General features: G+C 38.8%; 1 long non-coding RNA gene across 1 annotated transcript; it reads right to left on the bottom strand.

Moving 5' to 3' along the window:
* Positions 1-902: 902 nt before the first annotated feature.
* Positions 903-8,482, bottom strand: LOC112541854 (uncharacterized). The gene is made up of 3 exons (XR_003085784.2): positions 8,333-8,482; positions 4,396-4,503; positions 903-1,035 (listed from the first exon to the last, which is right to left on the bottom strand). It is a non-coding gene; the product is annotated as an uncharacterized LOC112541854 (long non-coding RNA).
* Positions 8,483-19,985: the final 11,503 nt, after the last annotated feature.

Below are 19,985 nucleotides of genomic sequence, written 5' to 3'. Positions count from 1 at the left end.
TCAATATATTGTGATGTTTGAAGCTGAGAGCCACATGGGAAAAAAAGATGGCATACCTGTTTCTCAAGCTAAGGTGGGAATGAAAATTATTCCATAAGCTCTAAAAAAGATGAAAAGGTGAGACGGTAGGGCTAATGAATCAATCAGGAACATTAGGATGCTCCTAATTAAGATCAAAAGGCACCTTGTGGTCAAATTACACTGAATAGTGAAAAGCATGAATTCAGAATAGGTATGGATGAAGTACTGAAACCACTCCAAATATGCTGCTGATAAAGACTTTTTAAAATCCACAAAATATTGTTGCTGTGTTACTTATGTATCTATATTTATTTATATACATCACATATTTATGTATATAATTTGCATCCTGCCTTTCTGCCCAGAGGCTACTCAGGGGAACTCTCTCTCTCTCTCTCTCTCTCTCATCCCTATCAATTCACTTAGAACTGAAACCTGGCTGAATATAAAGAGCTTGACCCTTTTCTAAAATCAGAAACAGCAGAGGCTGAGCTCATTTTGTGATGGACATTTCACAGCTTGCAAGCAAACATCCATATTACACATTTCATATGATCCAATATGTTTCAACAAATAAAATGTCTTTTACCTTTCTAGTAGTTCCATTTCCACATTTCTGAAATTCCTGAAGGAATTCGATAGAAATCTTCTGAAGTGTTTTTATAGCCACTTTGTTTTTTAAGGCCTATCACTGAACTTTTATAGTTTTTTCTTCCTTAATTTTTTTTTAGAAAACCACTGACATATTGTGGGTGTGACAGCCTAAGTTAATAATTCACTGCATGATAAACAGCTTGCTTTATTGAGAAATGTAAATAAATCGACTTCATTCAGCAACAAGAGTAGAAAAAGTAACTACATTTATTTATTTATACATACATACATACATACACATACATACATACCATTCCCATCATTACATGTTATGGTATGTGTAGCAGATAGCAGGTCACTTTGCTTTACTCCATCACTGGTCTTTCCATGCTACAAACTAGGATTGTAGCTCTCCTGTCCCTAAAGAAAAACATTGAAAGTCATAAGCAAACTGGGGATATTTTACCAATCACATTTTATCCTCCAGCCCCCCCTGCCCTTATGCAAATTCCTCTTTCGGTCCTCTCTTCTCAGCTACAGTGGGTATCCACAGGTAGGGCATGTGGGGACAAATGACAAAACATACTTGCATCATATGTTGGGATGCAGGCAAGTATGGTAGCATTTGTATGAAGTCATTACAGCTTGCAGCGGAATCCATTGTAAACTAAGACTATTTGCTTTTCTTCACTTTTTTTGTGCCTTCAAGTCAATCTTGACATCTGGCGACTGCCTGAACAAGTCCTTGGAGTTTTCTTGGCAAGATTTCATAAGTGCTTTGCCATTGCCTCCTTCCTAGGGCTGTGTGACTGGTCCAAGATCACTCAGCTGGCTTTGTGCTTAAGGTGGAACTAGAACTCCCAGTCTCCTGGTTTCTAGCCTGGTGTCTTAACCACTACACCAAACTGGCTCTCTTTTCTTCACATACTGCACTGTATATGATGGTAGCTGTACCCGTCCTACAGTAGAAGTTACACTAAAGGTAATATTGCAAGTGTAGTTGCATTCAGGTAATTCCTCAGGTATAATTGCTAGGTGCCATAATATGCAGGCTGAATTATCTATGTTTCAAGAAGCCAAAACTTTTTAATCTCCAGGGCATGTTCTCTGCAGGAACCTGCGCTTACAGAGTCCTAGAGCTTCAGTGAAAATAGAGAACTCAATGGAGTGCTGTTGTTTCTCAGTAATGTTCCAAGTAATTCTATATCATTTCTCTTGCTTTCTTGCCTCCTTTCTCCAAGTTCTGACACTTGTCTGTGTGTGTGCTTAATCAACCCAGGAAGAATCCTAGTTCTGGATATTGAAGCAGAGAGCATCTGGATTCCCCTCCCCCTCCAGAATCTCATCTGTCTTTAGCAAGACTGTCCTGGATAAAGTCTATTCCAACCTAAATAATTTGTAACTGAAAAAATGTTTTTGCTTGAAGATCATGATTTCCCTGTGCAAAAGGAGATGAAGCAGGGATGGAGGACAATGCCATCCCAATTCAGAGTAATAAACAGTAGGATTTTCAGATTCCATGGCTATAGTTGATGAATGTATGTGTCTTCTGGGTGCAGTCTGCCTTGAGAAGAGTTTGATTTCATGGCTTCCTAGACACTGAATGGATGGATGTCTGTACCCCATTCTTACATTTTAGGAAGCTCAGAGTTTCATTTAGATAGGATGTTCACTATCACCTTGGCCAAGTGCTGATCTGGCTATGCCTACTTTGTTATTTTTTAAATATACTTCATAGCATGAAGCCCCCAAACTGCTAGCATTGTTTAAAATATTTCTCAGCTTCTAAATGTGCAAAGAAATGTGCATATTTGGGAAAATATCTGTAGGAAAAAAACTGTATAATTTGGAAAAAAAAGCTACATTGGGAAAAGGAATTCACTGAAAATAATTACATTCAAAAATATTTAAGAAAGCTGAGTACAGACACAAATAACACACATAGGAAAGATGTATTCAGAATGAATATAACAACAGTAAAATAATAAATGCAGACTTTGGGGCAGCTTTCTTAAAAAATAATGTACAGAAAATTTGATGTAATAAATTAACATGGTTCTATTTTATTTATTCCTTGCTAATCCAAAAAACAAAACAATTATTTATGTATAATATTACATAGCTACATATGGATACATATTTTAAGGAAGAAAAACTATATAAGAAAAAAAATAAGAGTCCAGAGTTCTAAAATCTAACACTATTTAATCCAAGCATATTAAATATCTGTACTCCTTGGGTGGTTGGATAAGACAGTCCTTGTACTCTGGCTAATCTAGCTTGTTAATAATATATGTGAGAAGGGCCAGTCATTGATTATATGCTGATTACTAGTCAACAGTGTGACATGGCTCTTAAAATGCAAATGTAGTTTTAGACTGCATCAATATATAGTAGAGTTTTCAAATCTTGGAAAGAAAGAAGCCCTTTAGGGTATGAGCATTCTATACCTCTCCTAGTCCCTTGCTGATGTTGCTGTTGTGACATCAGCTTCCTGCAGGAATTGCATATTCAGCACCCACACAGGCTTTCTCCCTGCAGATAGTTACACTGAATGTATGATGCTATCATGCGGATGATGTCATGAAAATGAGCATTCACAGTGTTAAGCATTCTGGATGGGATAATACCTGAATGAGATTAACCTTCCATTTTCTTGCAGTTGTGAGACCAGCTTAAATACAGTGTTCCTTTCAGGGAAGACTGAGACAAAGTGGAATAGGTACAAAGAGGACAAAGAAAATGATAAGGGACAGGAAATTAAGGACATATCCCTAGTGCTAGATTGGCCCATCATAATTATGGGCCGCCAATCATTTCTGGAAGGCAGAAGTGGACAATATCATCCTCTCCTTGTCCCCAACACATAAAACATTTAAATTATTATTTTTCTTTCCCTAAACTACCCACTTTTCCACTGGGCTTTTTATATATATAACTCCATTAATGCACCATTGAAATACTGGCACATTTGGCTTTGATTGTTTTTTATCTAGCCCCAGGTAAACCAGTGAGATTTGGGAGCTGGTATAAAACCCCTCTATTTCAAGTGAGAGCAAAAACAAGGAATGAGCACACTGATGAATTTGCTAAAAAAAAGCAAGCAAGCAGTAAAGTAGGCAGAGAAATTAATAGAGAATAATTGAAAAACAAACTGGGTTTCAAACAAGTGATCTTTTGCATGTCAGAAGAATATTGTAACCACTACATTTTTGGAACACTCTTTGGTAACAATAGCTACAGTAGAGATCCAGAAGTCAGACTTGGCAAAATGCAAGAAAAGAACCTTTATTTTATAGCCAATTGTGTTTCTACATGTACATGTTTTGATGCTTTGACTTTGTAAAGTCTCTCTTTGTCTCTATTTAGAGCTGCCTGGGGAAAGGAAAATGATTGGCAAGTGCTTCTCTGGCACAAGAAGATGCATCCCAGTCTAGATAGAAATGTCTTCAGAAGGCTTCGAGTTCAGTGGCATCAGCCTAGGACAGGAGCAGGGCTGTAACAAAGCATTATGGAGCTGCCCTGTGTCTTACAAAGAGACACTGAGGAAACTGGATATGTTAGTCTTAAGGAAGGACAGTTGAAGGGAGGTACGATTTTACTGTTGAGGTACCTAAAAGAATATCATGCAGAAGAAGGTCAAGACTTGCTTTCCATCATTTCAGAATCCAGGCATGAAATAATGCATTTAAGCTAATGGAAGGCAGATTCTGGTTGAATGTTAGAAGTAATACCAGTTACATAATTAAACCAAGCCAGAGAGATGGTGAACTTACTCACCTGGGTGTGTTCAAGCGGAGACTGAACAGCTATTTGTGGGGGATGCTTTAAATTGGATTCCTGGATTGAACAGGTGGTTGAACGTAATGGCCACTTTCAACTCTAATTCTAAAACCATTCAGATAAATAGAAGTTAAAATTAGTCCTAATCAACTAGTTCCATTAATTTCAGTAGCTCTACTTTATATAGGATAATGTCCAGTCCAGTCCAGTCCAATTCTTTTATAATAACTTCCCTTTGGGTAATGTTTCTATCATTCTTTCCCACATTTTAGAAAGTCCACAAAATCATTTTTGACTGAGAAAGGCTTAATGCTTCTAAGTGCTTGTTTGCTGCTATTTATTACTGTTACTTTATATACAGTAGGGCAAAAAAAGTATTTAGTCAGCCACCAATTGTGCAAGTTCTCCCACTTAAAAAGATGAGAGGGGCCTGTAATTTTCATCATAGGTATACCTCAACTATGAGACACAAAATGGGGAAAAAAATCCAGAAAATCACATTGTCTGATTTTTAAAGAATTTATTTGCAAATCATGGTGGAAAATAAGTATTTGGTCAATATCAAAAGTTCATCTCAATACTTTGTTATATATCCTTTGTTGGCAATGACAGAGGTCAAACGTTTTCTGTAAGTCTTCACAAGGTTTTCACACACTGTTGCTGGTATTTTGGCCCATTCCTCCATGCAGATCTCCTCTAGAGCAGTGATGTTTTGGGGCTGTCGCTGGGCAACACAGATTTTCAACTCCTTGCAAAGGTTTTCCATGGGGTTGAGATCTGGAGACTGGCTAGACCACTCCAGGACCTTGAAATGCTTCTTACGAAGCTACTCCTTCATTGCCTGGGCGGTGTGTTTGGGATCATTGTCATGCTGAAAGACCCAGCCACGTTTCATCTTCAATGCCCTTGCTGATGGAAGGAGGTGTTCACTCAAAATCTCACGATACATGGCCCCATTCATTCTTTCCTTTACACAGATCAGTCATCCTGGTCCCTTTGCAGAAAAACAGCCCCAAAGCATGATGTTTCCACCCCCATGCTTCACAGTAGGTATGGTGTTCTTTGGATGCAACTCAGCATTCTCTCTCCTCCAAACACAACAAGTTGAGTTTAGACCAAAACATTCTACTTTGGTTTCATCTGATCATATGACATTCTCCCAATCCTCTTCTGGATCATCCAAATGCTCTCTAGCAAACTTCAGACAGGCTCAGACATGTACTGGCTTAAGCAGAGGAACATGTCTGGCACTGCAGGATTTGAGTCCCTGGCGGCATAGTGTGTTCCTGATGGTAGCCTTTGTTACTTTGGTCCCAGCTCTCTGCAAGTCATTCACTAGGTCCCCCCCCCGTGTGGTTCTGGGATTTTTGCTCACCATTCTTGTGATCATTTTGACCCCACGGGGTGAGATCTTGCATGGAGCCCCAGATCGAGGGAGATTATCAGTGGTCTTGTATGCCTTCCATTTTCTAATTATTGCTCCCACAGTTGATTTCTTCACACCAAGCTGCTTGCCTATTGCAGATTCAGCCTTCCCAGCCTGGTGCAGATCTACAATTTTGTTTCTGGTGTCCTTCAACAGCTCTTTGGTCTTGGCCATAGTGGACTTTGGAGTGTGACTGTTTGATGTTGTGGACAGGTGTCTTTTATACTGATAACAAGGTCAAACAGGTGCCATTACTACAGGTAACGAGTGGAGGACAGAGGAGCCTCTTAAAGAAGTAGTTACAGGTCTGTGAGAGCCAGACATCTTGCTTGTTTGTAGGTGACCAAATACTTATTTTCCACCATGATTTGCAAATAAATTCTTTAAAAATCAGACAATGTGATTTTCTGGATTTTTTTCCCCATTTTGTCTCTCATAGTTGAGGAATACCTATGATGAAAATTACAGGCCTCTCTCATCTTTTTAAGTGGGAGAACTTGCACAATTGGTGGCTGACTAAATATGTTTTTGCCCCACTGTAGTTAATTTATTTCAGTGATAATTTAAATTTTTTTTTTTACTTTTTTTTTTTTTTTATAAGGATACACAAACAGAATGGAATAAAGAAATGGTGATTTACTCTGGAAAATGCAAATCCTATCATTTAATTATTTTTTTTTAAGACCACATAATTATGTGACTGTTGGTAGTTTGTAAAATCATCCACAATACAACAGTAATTAATACAGTAATAATATTTAAAATGATATTAAACTGGAGTATGTAAACAATTCCTAAAGCACAATCTTAACTAATTAAAAAGTGCCTCTGGAACAGCTCAGCTTTAACCTACTTCCAGAAAACCAACAGGATCAGAGCATACCAACATCCATTGGTAAACTGCTCAAAATATGGGTGCCATAATAGAAAATAATCTCCTCTTTGCCTTTGCCCTTTTAATCTCCTGATAGTGGGGCACTCTAACAATTGTTATGTTCATAGGAAAAGCAGCCCTGATAGCAAATACTGTCCGTTACAGTGTCTGGGACCCGTGCATATAAATGAAAGCACATACTCTCATACTATTTAGCCCACTATCACATTTTCAGCCAGGCTTTTTTAAAACCTCCAATTTTTTAGAGTACACCGTGTACTTAAGTAACATGCCTGCTGTATTTCCAATTCTGTCTTTTTATGAAAATTGGTACAATTATACTTGGGGGTGAAATAAAAATTCTCTGAATCAAGATCACTATTGTCAAAATAGAAAACATCACCCTCATAGCATTTCCTTGCTGTCCTATTTTATTAAGCATTAGCTGGGTTCAATCTGATTTGGAACCTCAGGAGCCTCATTGCTCTCCAGATGAAAAATGTTCTTATGTACATCATCTATGTAATGTTTCACCAAACTCAAAAATGTCTGCTTGTTTCTTTGAGTTTGACACAAACAATAAGATCTTTAATTCTGTGTCATGGGTTCTTTTTTTAAACTGTACCCAATTAGATTGACACAGACTCAGAAAAGCCACAAAAGCACTGGACTCTAGACAGTTTTGTTTTTAATATATCTCCCAATGAGGAATGGGGAGAAGTTTTATTTTGAAAAGAACCAAGATATAAAAGTGAAATGTGAAACTTATGTATGGCACCTTTTATTTCCCAAGTTTCAGTAAAGCCAAATAAGAAGACTTGAGATGAGGCTTTTAACAGAGGTTTTACTGGCCAAGGAAACCACCTGGATGGCTCAAGGAGTGTTGCCCAGAACCACACCTTGCAAAGCAAGCAACAAAGATTTTATAGGCATATTCAGATATTTCAGATAATACATCCCCTCATATCCATACAAGGGAATTTTGGGATGACCCAGGGAAAAGTAAAGGTGGGCCTAAAGAGGTGAATCTAAGTTTAAATACCTAACTTCTTTGGAATTTAGGGCCTCTCTTGTTGCAACTTCTCTGCCTGGTACCGATCTAATTTATGGCTTCAGGCATCTGGCTAATTGCTTCTAAGGAAATGGGGTGGGGGACTGCTGTGCTCCCTTAGAAGCCAATCAGGCATTCAACAAAGGGATAAGGTGGGGGAAAGAAACGCTGTGCTCTTTACAAAGCAAGTTAATCCTTTGTAAATAAGATAGAGTGCACTATCACATGCATGCCCACACATCATGAGAGAGTGTAAAATTGTATCAAAACAATGCCCTTCACTTACAAAGCTATATATGAGTGCTTCCTATTGCCTCTATCCTATATTCTGTTCTTTTACTATTTTTTCTATATTCCTATGCTAAATACTATTACTATAACAATTGTTGTGCTAACAATTGAATAGTAATAAATTAGAATTACAGTATTTCCTCTATACTATACTCTATTGGATAACGATTCCATAACAATGCTTTCTTCTTACAAACACCATTCTGCCTTATTTTCTCTCTGGAATTTCTTCTCTGTTACTGGCCACCATGTAGAGTACTTGCAACTTTCCACATTGTGCTTTTATACTTGCATTTTTTCCTTGCTCTGCTTCTGTACTTTTTTTCCTCTGGACCATCCAGTCTCCTGGAAAGAAAAATGCCTTCTTTTATTCGGCTGCTTTTCTCTGTTTTCCGCAGAGTTTCCAAAGCACACGTGTCCTCCCCCACCTGTGTCAAGGTTGCAGCTTTTATAAACAACTCTGCTCAGATAGGAGGGGAGGGAGGCAGTGCAGGTGTGTGCAATTTTGCTAACCAGCCTGCTCTTTTGCATACTGAGATCATAACCCACAAGTACTGCTCTTTTGCTTTCACTATTTTATCACAAATTGCTCCCATGGTTACAAATAATGCCATGGGGGACTGCATCAAACCAGGCAATGCTGTCTACATATCAGGGATTTTATATGACTGCATGTCCCACCAGGATTGTTTAAAGCTACAGTGGCAGAGGGAGGTGGGGGGGGAATAGTTGGGTGTAAATGTTGAGCTCCCACAGTGTATTCCACGTTATCGGTCTATCCCACTGAGCTTCCACATTATTATATGCGCAGCAAATGCCTAAATGTGGCCTAGATTCTACACTTTGTGAACAGAGCTATAGAGCATTGTTTTCAGGCACCTCTCATTTGCAGTTTTTACAAGTGCAAACGTACTATCTGCTGGGAGCAAAGAACTGAAAAATGGTTGCTCTATATTTTTGTTTCATTTACAAACAGCCATACAATATTTGGTACTTCCCAGCTCAACCAGAAGCATAAGAAACTGAACACAGATTTAGATTACTCTAATCATTCACTGATTTACCCTTCAGCTTTCAGTTTAGAAGGATCAGCTTTAATTCTCCTAAGCTCCCCCACCTCACCTTTATCCTTGAGACTAAATACTGCGCAATAGGGCTATGACACCTCAAACATGACTTAGAAGTTTTTTGGACATCACACAAGCAGTGCATCTTTGCTATTCACAATAGCTTCCAACTGAGCTTGAAAAAAAGGTTACTGCTGCTTTAAAAATCATATTAACTTTATTAAATGGATTCCTTAAAGCAGTGGTGTCTTTTTTTTTTCAGACATTCTATAAAAGCCTATAACTTTTAGTCCAGTGTACTGCAGTCAAGAAGTATTCCATACAGACAGAACAGGTTTGACATTCACTGATTTGACACTTTTCTCTATATTTTTCTTCTTACTTTTTAACACTTCCCCCCCCCCCTTCAATTACAGAGTAGCTAACTTGGCATGATGCACATAAATACACATTTAAAAAAATCTTCTGTAAGAAAATGGTACTTTATTTCCAAATAAGAGAAAACAGACTATGGGGAAGAGAGACAAATATTCCTTGCCAACTTTTCATTTATCCTTTCCATTTCATGAGAGTGCCTACTTGATTCTGAAGGGAAAATCCTCAATCTTAGATAGCCACAGCTTTTGTAAACTGAAGCACTTTGATTTGATTTGAGATTGGTCATATCAAATCTCATCCTAGATAATTAAACATCAGTGAGCAACAACAGATGGATTGTTTTTATGTTAGTCTTATGACTCTTGAACTAAAAGAAACCAGGAACTGTATGGAATAACAGAAGTCAAGATAATAAAATGTGTGCACCCAAAATTGTGCTAATGAAGTTAAGGGGCTAATTGTCAAGAAGTGAATAATATATTCTCTTCTAACTTTGGTATTATAATTCACTTCTAGTCTTCATTTTGGCAATATTGCAGAAGTAGCTGAATATGAGCTTTCTAACATACCAATGATTATGCATTTTCCAAAGGGTCTACAAAATGCTCCCATGGATGAGAAAGTTCACTTCACTGATATATTACACAAATTAATTGAATGACCAGTCAGCTAGAATGGGTTAGTGAAATAAAGAAGATAATCAGGTCAGCCTGATTTCTTAAATTGTGCTGGTGGTCTAATTAATCCCAGTGAACTGAAATTTGTTAAACATCTGCCAGCATTTCAACATTAGTTTGGTTATTTATTTGCATTTATTAAGCACGGTCCATTATTACATGAGGCATAGGATGCTTCAGACTGACTGGCCTTCAGTGTTTGCACTACACATATGACAATAAATAAGCCACTGAACATTCCCAGAATGCCAGGGCTCTGTAGAAGACATTAAGGTGGGGATCAAAACTCAAAAACTCAAAATCATGAGAGAAAGGCTTAGGGTTTCTAGAAGTAATCAAGGACATGTGATGCCCATGTGTATACACAGGATGGATGGATGGATGGATGGATGGATGGATGGATGGATGGATGGATGGATGGATAGATAGATAGATAGATAGATAGATAGATAGATAGATAGATAGATAGATAGATAGATAGACAGATGCATCTCTCAATATGCCAATCCATGACTATATGAGGCTGGATCTTCTTATTTCCAAGTAACTTCAAAAGCCACACATCCTTAGTCCTTCTTCCAATAGCCAACCAAAATTTAAGAACATCTAAAAACAATTTGAATCAACATAATGCAAACAACAGATATAAAAATGCCACAAATAACAGAATAGTAAGCTGCATTGTTCCAATTTAAAAAAAAATCAAAAGAAAGTTCATTATCCTTTTTTTTTTAAAGTGTCCCAAACAGAATGCACTGTTAAACTTAGAAGGTCAGATGGTATGAATGTAAATTGCCAATTGTGGAAATAAACAATTAATTGCTACTTGTGCTAATTAAATTATAGGGATGTGGGGGTTATTATGTTGCTGAAGCTATTAGTAATAAAGACAATTCTGTTCAGTCAGCAGGGATGCATCAGGACATCGCTCAGTGAAAAGTTAAAGGTGAAGAATTGTAAGGGATTATGAGGAAGTGGAAAGGTTTTATAGCTCTGTGCTGTTTTCCGTAGCTTTCTATCGCAACACTCTTGAGAATTCAAATGTTAAACTGCATTCATATGAAGATGCAAAATACCAGTCACTTGCTTTAAACTAACCAAAACAAAGAGCACAATTCATACACTGCTTTTTCCCCTTCTTTTCTCATCCTTTTTCTTTTCCCCCTTAAACATTAAAGTGCATCTAAAAAGTGACATTTGTGCTTAATGATCTGAGGATTAAATTACTGAAAAAAGTTGTTTAACTTGCTTAATAGCAGCCCGCTCAATTGCACAATGACAAGCTGAGAATTGGGATTCCCACTCCCCTTCCAAAGGCTTCATAACAGCCCCCTGCAAGACAGTAAAATATCTCTTGCTGTGACAAGTTATTGATCTTGTTTTCCCCTCAGATGCCTAACAACTCAGATTGTAGCCTGCTAAAAACATAGTTACAGCCATGCACAACGAAAGGAGTACGATATACTGTTTGCCTCCAAAGAAATGAAAACCCATTATGGAACCACACACACACACACATCTTGGACTGCACTTTCCCTTTTTAATGATCTCTTGATAGACTGGCAAGACTACTGATCAACAGATGTCCTTCACTCTCTCTCCTTTATCTGTTTAAAAATGTTGTTTATGCATTTGTGTGTCTCTGTGTGTGTGATTCTGAGGGATGTTATATATGAAAGGAATATAGAAGTGACTTCATACAGCCTCGAACAACCCATCGCAATTGCACATACTATTTATTTGCAGGCTGGATTTAACTCATTTTGTCCTAGGAGTAGCAAAAAAAAAAAAAAAGAAGTGTTCTGTGCACAGAATACACACACACACACACACACACACACACACACACTAATAGAATGAAAAATTGGCTAACAGTTTGTAGTACAGCTGCTGCAAAAGCCCTAATGGAAGGTGGTGGTGGTGGTGGTGGTGGTGGTGGTGGTGGTGGTGGTTGTTGTTGTTGTTGTTGTTATTATTATTATTATTATTATTATTATTATTATTATTATCTCTTCTTTGAGATTTAACGTAAGGATGAAAAATCAGGGAGGGATCACTGGATGAATGATTGTACTATGAAACATAACATATTCCCATACTGCCTTTGGCTATTCAGAAATAAGTACAAGAACAACACGTTTCACTCAGGAGAATGCTTCCAAAATGTTCTTGTTGTTCTTAAGTTATTTCTAAAACAAATTTTCTTTCATAAAATTGAATGAGAGCTGGTAGGAAAAAAATCAAGATAATTTTCTTCCTGGTACTAGTCAGGAGGGGTGATTGGGGTGTCTAGGGAGGGGTAGCACCTCTGGTAGAGAGGCCTGCTGTGCCCTTTCTAGGGCTGCTCACTCATCTTTGGCCCCCATCTGGGGCTCAGCTCTCACCTGTGGCTCCAAATAGCTGTAACACGCACAGCAACTACACCCCAGTAAACTTTTATGGCAGATGGGTCAAACCAGGTGAGGGTAGCTGACAGGTCTTCAACTCTCAGTGAGATAGGGGATTTGTGTAGCCCAGTGTGTAAAGTCTGGCCCTGGCAGATTGAGTGGAGGAGACTGATCAATGGTCAAGAAGGCAGGCCAAGCAGGCGTTGTGGAGCACTAAGAGCACGACAAGACACTTAGATGTCCTGGTCATCCACTACAGCAGGAGAGGTCTCCAGCTATGACAGTTCTCCATGCCACTGGATTGAGGTCTCTTATGCCGAGAGAGTGGGGCTGCCTTTGTGCAATGGCTGTCCAGTTAAAACTCCATCATGCACAGGTTTGTGTTGTGCAATTCATCTACATCTACAACTCATCTACAAATCATCTCAGTCCAAATCTAATTCATTGAGCCCTGTGGCAATGGGGAGTGGTGAAGCAACAGTGGAGATGACCACTGGCAGTTATAGTCACAAACTTGCATGTGGGCAGCCCTTGGGCCAGTGGTCATTCATCTCAGTATCCAGGGCAGCAGAGATGTCTAGCAGCATCCAAGGCGACTGGGCAGCCCTTCTAAGATAGGACTGCCCACCCTCTCATGAGGGAGGTGGTTAGAAAAGGTACCCTAAACACTGCCTGCCCCACAACATCTGGCTAGCTAACTGCAGCTTGCAGATCATCTCCTTAGCAGTCAAGTATCAAGAAAAACAAATCAAAGAAAACTCATTTTCAGAGCTTGGAACATCTACACCTTGCTGGATAGACACAAGGTGTAAAAGCCTACAAACAGCACTCACAGCAGCCGAACTTCACCATTATAGCATTGACATTGCTGCACTCAGTGAGACCAAGCTGGCAGAAAAAAGTTCATTACAGGAAGCAGTGAGTGGATCTACTTTTATTTTGAAAGAGAAACAAAAGACTGACAACAGGACTCACAGAGTAGGCTTTGTAATCAAAACTGCTGTGCTGAAGAACATCTCTACTCTACCCACTGGAATAAATGAACACATTATGAAGTTCCGCTTTCCTCTCAGCAAGTTCTGGTATATCACCATTGTCAGTGCCTATGCACCAACTCTCTGGGCAACTTCAATGCTAGGATGGGAACAGACAGCGACATTTGGGAAGGAGTCCTCAGGAGACATGGGCCTGCTGCTTCTGAGCAAATGTGCCAAGCACAAGCTATGCATCATTAATACGATGTTCAGATTTGCAAACAAGTACAAAAGTACCTGGATGCATCCCAGGTCCAAATGCTGGTACCTACTTGACTATGTCATAGTATGTCAGTGTGACTTTAAAGACGTCACCATCACCTGAGCCATATGAGGTGCTAAGTGCTGGACAGATCACAGGCTGGTCCAGTTGGTCCTCAACTTGCACATAGCCCCTTTACAATGTAAGTAACCAAGGACTGTCAGAAAGTCATTCAACATCAGCAGGCTGCAAGACCCAGGCCAAGTCCAATGTTTCCAAGATGTACTTAATGAAAAACTCTCTGGCAATTTACTGCTTGTAGGAGCCTGTTCTGAAAAGTGGACACAGTTTAAGGATGTCATCATGCAGACTGCAAGAACTGTACTCAGACTGAAAACCCAGGCACATCAAGACAGGTTTTATGAAAACCATGAAACCATTTCAGCAGCCCTCCAGCCCAAGAACAAGGCTTATGCAGTCTGGCAGAATGATCCATCATCTGTCTCAAAGAAAGACAAGTTTAAACACCTGCAGTCTAAAGTACAGATGGAACTGCAAGGAATACAGGACGAGAGGTGGCAGAGAAAGGTTGAGCAGGCTGAACACTATGCAAACGTGCATGCCACCAGTGAATTCTTCAATGCCATAAAATCAGTTTATGGTCTTTCTAAATCAGGATGTTCCCCCCTGCTGTCATTTGATGGGTCAAGCCTGATCAAAGACCAGGAAGGACTGAAAAACCACTGGGAAGAACACTTTTCCAACCTACTTAACAGGCCATCCACAGTTGATCATGATGTCTTACAGCAGATTCCTCAGCTGACAGTCTTGGATGCCCTAGACCTGCTTCCCTCTACTGATGAAATCAAGAAAGTGATCTCACAGATGAACTCAAATAAAGCAACAGGACAGGATGGCATTCCTGCTGAGAACTACAAAGCACTGGACCAAATGCCTTACAGATGTTCCAAGACATCTTGGAAGACATTTGGTCCACAGAGGAGATACCTTATGACTTCAATGATGCCCTCATTGTGGCTCTCTACAAAAATAAGGAAAGCAAATCAGACTGCAGAAACTACAGGGGTATCTCACTACTATCCATTGGAGGCAAGATCATTGCCCACATTCTCCTGAACAGACTTGTCATTGTCTCAGAAAGGAAGCTCCCAGAGGTACAGTGTGGCTTTTGGCCAGAACAGAGTACAGCAGACATGATATTTGCCATGAGGCAAGTCCAGGAGAGGTGCATCAAGCAGAACAAGCCTCTGTCTTCATTGACCTGACAAAGGCATTTGACACTGTAAACAGGGAGGCTCTCTGGATCATCCTGAGATGTTATGGATGCCTGAGGATATTCGTGAAGTTGATTCAGCTATTCCACACAAAATGACAGGACAGGTTCTTTACAATGATGATACATCACCTGCATTTGCCATTTCCAAAGGGGTAAAACAGATTATGTGCTAGCCCCAGTCCTGTTTAATCTGTTCTTCACTTGCATGTTGCCACACACTGTCCAGGGTCTGAAGAATGCAGTGTATATCAGGTACCGATTGGATGGCTCTCTCTTTGACCTTCATCGCTTGAATGCACAGATGAAGTGCCTCCATGCAGTCATCCAAGAAACCCTTTTTGCTGATGACTGTGCACTCCTGTCACACAAAGACAGTGATTTACAGTTGATGCTGAACAAATTCTCAGATGCTGCTACAATCTTCAGCCTATCAGCCTGAACAAGACTGAAGTACTTTACCAGCCTGTGCCAAATATCAACCCCGTAGAACTAAAAATCACTGTTGACAACACGCAGTTGACAAATGCAAACAGCTTCAAATACTTGGGAAGCATCATATCAAGTGATGGGTCTTTGGACGAAGAAATTGACTCCAGGATCAGCAAGGCCAGTTGCATACTAGAGTGCTCAAGCAACACAACATCCATATCTCCACAAAACTGAAAGTCTACAGAGCTGTGTTTATCCCTTCTCTCCTATATGGATGTGAGTCCTGGACTCTGTACCAAAGGCACATCGAACAACTGGAGAAATTTCACATGCACGCTCTTTGCTCTATCCTCAGCATTTGTTGGCAAGAGTGTGTCTCCAACCTGGAGGTCTTGGATCATGTAGAGTCCACCAGCACTGAGTTCCTGATTATCAGAGCCCAGATGCAGTGGATAGAACATGTCATCAAAATGGATGACCATCATATGTTTCTAGTTGCTCTATAGTGTACTGGAGTCTGGGAAGAGACCTTGAGGTTGACCATGCAAGTGCTACAAAAGACCTGTAAAAGAAACCCTATGCCACTGTGACATCCAGCCAAGGCTGAATGTCAGAAGCTGAGGCTGCTGACAGAACCCGCTGGCGAGCCTTGTGCTTTGAAGTCTCCACTGGCTTTGATCACAGGCACTGCCAAAAACTGATTAAAAAAAAACATGAATAGTGTCACAGAATAACACCCTTAATTACTACAACAATGGACTTCCAGTGACCCCATTGTTCTAGAACCTGCGCTCCAGACTGGGACTGCAAAGCCACCTCCATGTCCACAGATGAACTGCATAACAGCATGTCTTCTTCGAACCCGAAGGGCTACCATACTAGTCAGGATGAGCTTGTGCATTTTATTACCTATTTACTTTGATCTCCTCATAATTCTCCTTTAAATTCACGTAGAAGGAGAACACAGTCCACAGTGTCTTCAGTGAATAGGATTTCAGTTTGTAAAACCAACCAAGATTTCTATCAGAGATCATGGAAAACAATTCCCAGCCAGAGTAAAAGAGACTTACACATCTTTGATACAGCAGGTACAACAGAGTAAACCATTGGAGACTCCATAAATGCACAAACCTAGTTTTTCTCCTTCAAAAAATGACACAATACACAGGATCTAAAAATGTTGAAAACTGAAGGAGCATGAATGAAGAGGTTTAGGTCAAAAATGTGAGGTTAAAAACTGAATATAAGTGTGTGTGAGTTTGTGTGCGTGTATTGGTATTGTGCTAAGCTTCCAATGAGTGAGTTGATTAAAGGAGATTTATCTGAATCACCCCTTTGAACTGAGCCTTTTAATCAAATCTTGAAATAATTTTAAGGCATTAAATCAGAATTTGGACAGATTCAAAGGCGATTTGGAGATTCAGTGGATTTTCTGGATACATAAGAGTAAGTACTGCAACTTTGTGATATATGGAGAAAGTTGAGGATGGGTGGTAGAGTGATATGATGAGCTTTCTGATATTGAGATAAATTAGCCAATACATTTTATCATCTCTGCTATCAAAATGATTTGTGGAGTGCTGCAGAAGACCTTATTTTAAATAAAGAGATCTCATTGAATCATGTTTATGATTGTTCTTAATTGCATTCTGTATTGTTCATTATTAGTTTTTATTAACATTTTTAATGTATTGTTTGTTGGCCATCCAGAGTTATTTGTTTCAGATGGGCAACCATACAGGTTTGATAGATAGATAGATAGATAGATAGATAGATAGATAGATAGATAGATAGATAGATAGATAGATAGATAGCTTAAAAACACTTTCTTTGGGTGAAGATGAGGCATGAAAAGCCATGTCTAAACATGGTTTGATAGAGGCATAACAAATAGACAAAAATGCTTTGCTAGCCTTTTTCATTTTTAAAAAATCTGTTATATTTGTTATGTTTTCCTAAAGTACAATCCAGCCAAGAAACAATCTTAGTTCCAATATGAAATACGTACACATGTATTTAAATATGCCATTGAAAACATTGGCTACATTGCACCCATGCATTGCAGAATGGCTTCCACCTTAAGCAGAGATGTTAAATATTGTCACATCATTGTGATCTCCACTGTGCATCTACAGCATGCTAAAAATTCATGAAATCTATTTAACAGAATTGTGTTAAAATTTAATAGCTAATTACAGTTTAATTATCTAATTAAAAGGGATTCAATGTCTCTGTGCTTTTTCAGGAAGGACTGATTTATTTGTTTTATAAAGCTCCAGTGGAGAACAAACAAATATAGTATGGTAGAACTGGTTTCTTGTTCAAATCTCATAGTGAATATAGCTGAAAAATTTTATATATGAAGGCCAGATATTGATACATTCAATGAGAGGTTATAAGCATGAGTTCATATGGGAATGCTGCAAGACTTAAGTAGTAGGGGTTTAATTTCTTCTGAACTTGAAACTAGTATTTATGAATGTGTTTTGCTTGTTTATTTGTAGATCTTTGCATGCTGTTTTTACAATGAAGTTCTCTGAACCTAGCTTAGAAAGGATACTTAGCCTTATATACATAGAAATATTATACTTCTAAATGATGTATAGTGCAATCCAGCAGCAGTGCTTCAAATTCAGACCCCTATTCATCATCCTTTAATTTATCCACATCTTATCCTATGTATTCTGTTCTGATTAGTCACCCAGTTTTTTCCAGTGAATTCTTTACTCCAGGGTGGTCAAGCTATGATCCTCAGTCAATCCACCAGCTGCAGAGCCCAAGAAGACCCTTAGAATGGAAACAGATCAAAGTTTCAGCCCTTCTTTTGCATTTCTATGAGATTAGAAGGCTTTAAGGGGCAAAATGAGTGCCCTGACCCTTGTAGAAGCTTAAAGTATGCCTTAATAACTCCATCCCTCTGAAAATGGCTTAATTTTTTAAAGTGATGAAGCTAAGAAGCAAGAAGGATGCCTTAAAACTCTGCAAGGCTCTATGCATTCATTTTACTTTTCTGATTCCCAAAACATCTTTTAAAAAATTGCCACATCTCACTCCAATGTTATTTATTTGTTTGTTTGTTTGTTTGTTTGTCAAATTTATAAAGCCATCAATGATCTTTGGAGGGGAAAAAGATTAATGTGCATTCCCTTCCCACAAAAAAGTGCCCTGTGCTTTCTTAAGGAAGTGGTAATTGCTCTTACCATGTGAAATTAGCCTCCAATCATTGCAGGTAACCTCCACATTTGGAACTCATGTGCTGTTCTTAACATTAGTATGGCAGCAACAATTGAAGAGGGGAGACACTAGTGACAGAGGATTTAGAGACTGCAGAGGTTTGTCAGGAGGACAGAAGATCTCTGGTCATCCTCAGAACTTCCTCATCCAGTGCTAACTGTCTTTCACTGACAGCAGTGAGAAGGTACAAGCTCCTGTGATCTCCATCCAGACTGTGGAAGAAATGGGAAAGAATATCTCTAAGGCACCAAACAGTCAACTTTCTGAGAAGTTGGGACTCACAAAAAGTTCTTTTTGAACACCTTGTATGATAAAAGACTTTTCCACAGATACAGTGAGATCAGGCTCACCATAAGCTTAATTATTTCAGTGGTCCCTCATCACCATGTTGCTTTCACTGCTGTAGATTAATTTACTGTATTTCATGGAGGGAGAACCCAAGTTTAGTGGAAGCTGGTGCTTTTTCTCTACATCTTCCTTATTAGAAAAAATGAACAGACAGTAACATCAAGAAGAAGTAGTAGGAGAGTCACAGTACTACTGTCATCAGCAAGTCCATGATACCAATACTTGCAGGGTGTTGAGGGCTTTATGACTACTTGAATATCTATCTAATCATATGAGGTATGTAAAAATGCATTGGTATTTATGATTATGTCAGATCTACATTTGTGTATATATCAGAAGATGGACAATGCATCTATGCATTTTAACATAAAGGAAAGAAACAGAAAATAATAATTTTCATCTACGCTGTGGCTGTTGGCACTTCCCTTTTGAACTTTCATCAGTCAAGAGGAGAAAAAAAAAAAACTGGAGTAAATGTTATAAAACAAATATTGACCTTTCACCAACAAAGAGCATGTTAAACTAATGCTCTTGGACACCAAAAACTCCCATGACTATGAATTACCATAATGTGGCCTTTTCCTATAGGCATTATGATACAGGTCTTTTTTTTTTTTTAATGCTGCATTCATTGTTCTTTGCTTTAAGGTTAGATCTGGATGTGTATACACAGTGAAATCTATGAGATTTAAGATAATCACAATCATCTGCATACCACTGATTACATCTGGAATGAAGCCAAGGTTTAATGGTTGTGCTGGTAAAGATAAATTGTCATTGTCTTATTTCTATGTTTTCTTCTGTTAATTATTCACCCATTATTTCTCTCTAAAGTTTCTGTTCTAGCCACATGTATCATATTGTGCTCATTCTTTCAGCCATATAAACTACT

This window comes from Python bivittatus, unplaced genomic scaffold (assembly GCF_059951505.1).
Source record: "Python bivittatus isolate LINGU-HERP-01145 unplaced genomic scaffold, Pbiv_v1 ctg000840_np1212, whole genome shotgun sequence".
In the NCBI taxonomy this organism is placed as follows: domain Eukaryota; kingdom Metazoa; phylum Chordata; class Lepidosauria; order Squamata; family Pythonidae; genus Python; species Python bivittatus.
This window is presented reverse-complemented; position numbering and strand designations above follow the sequence as displayed.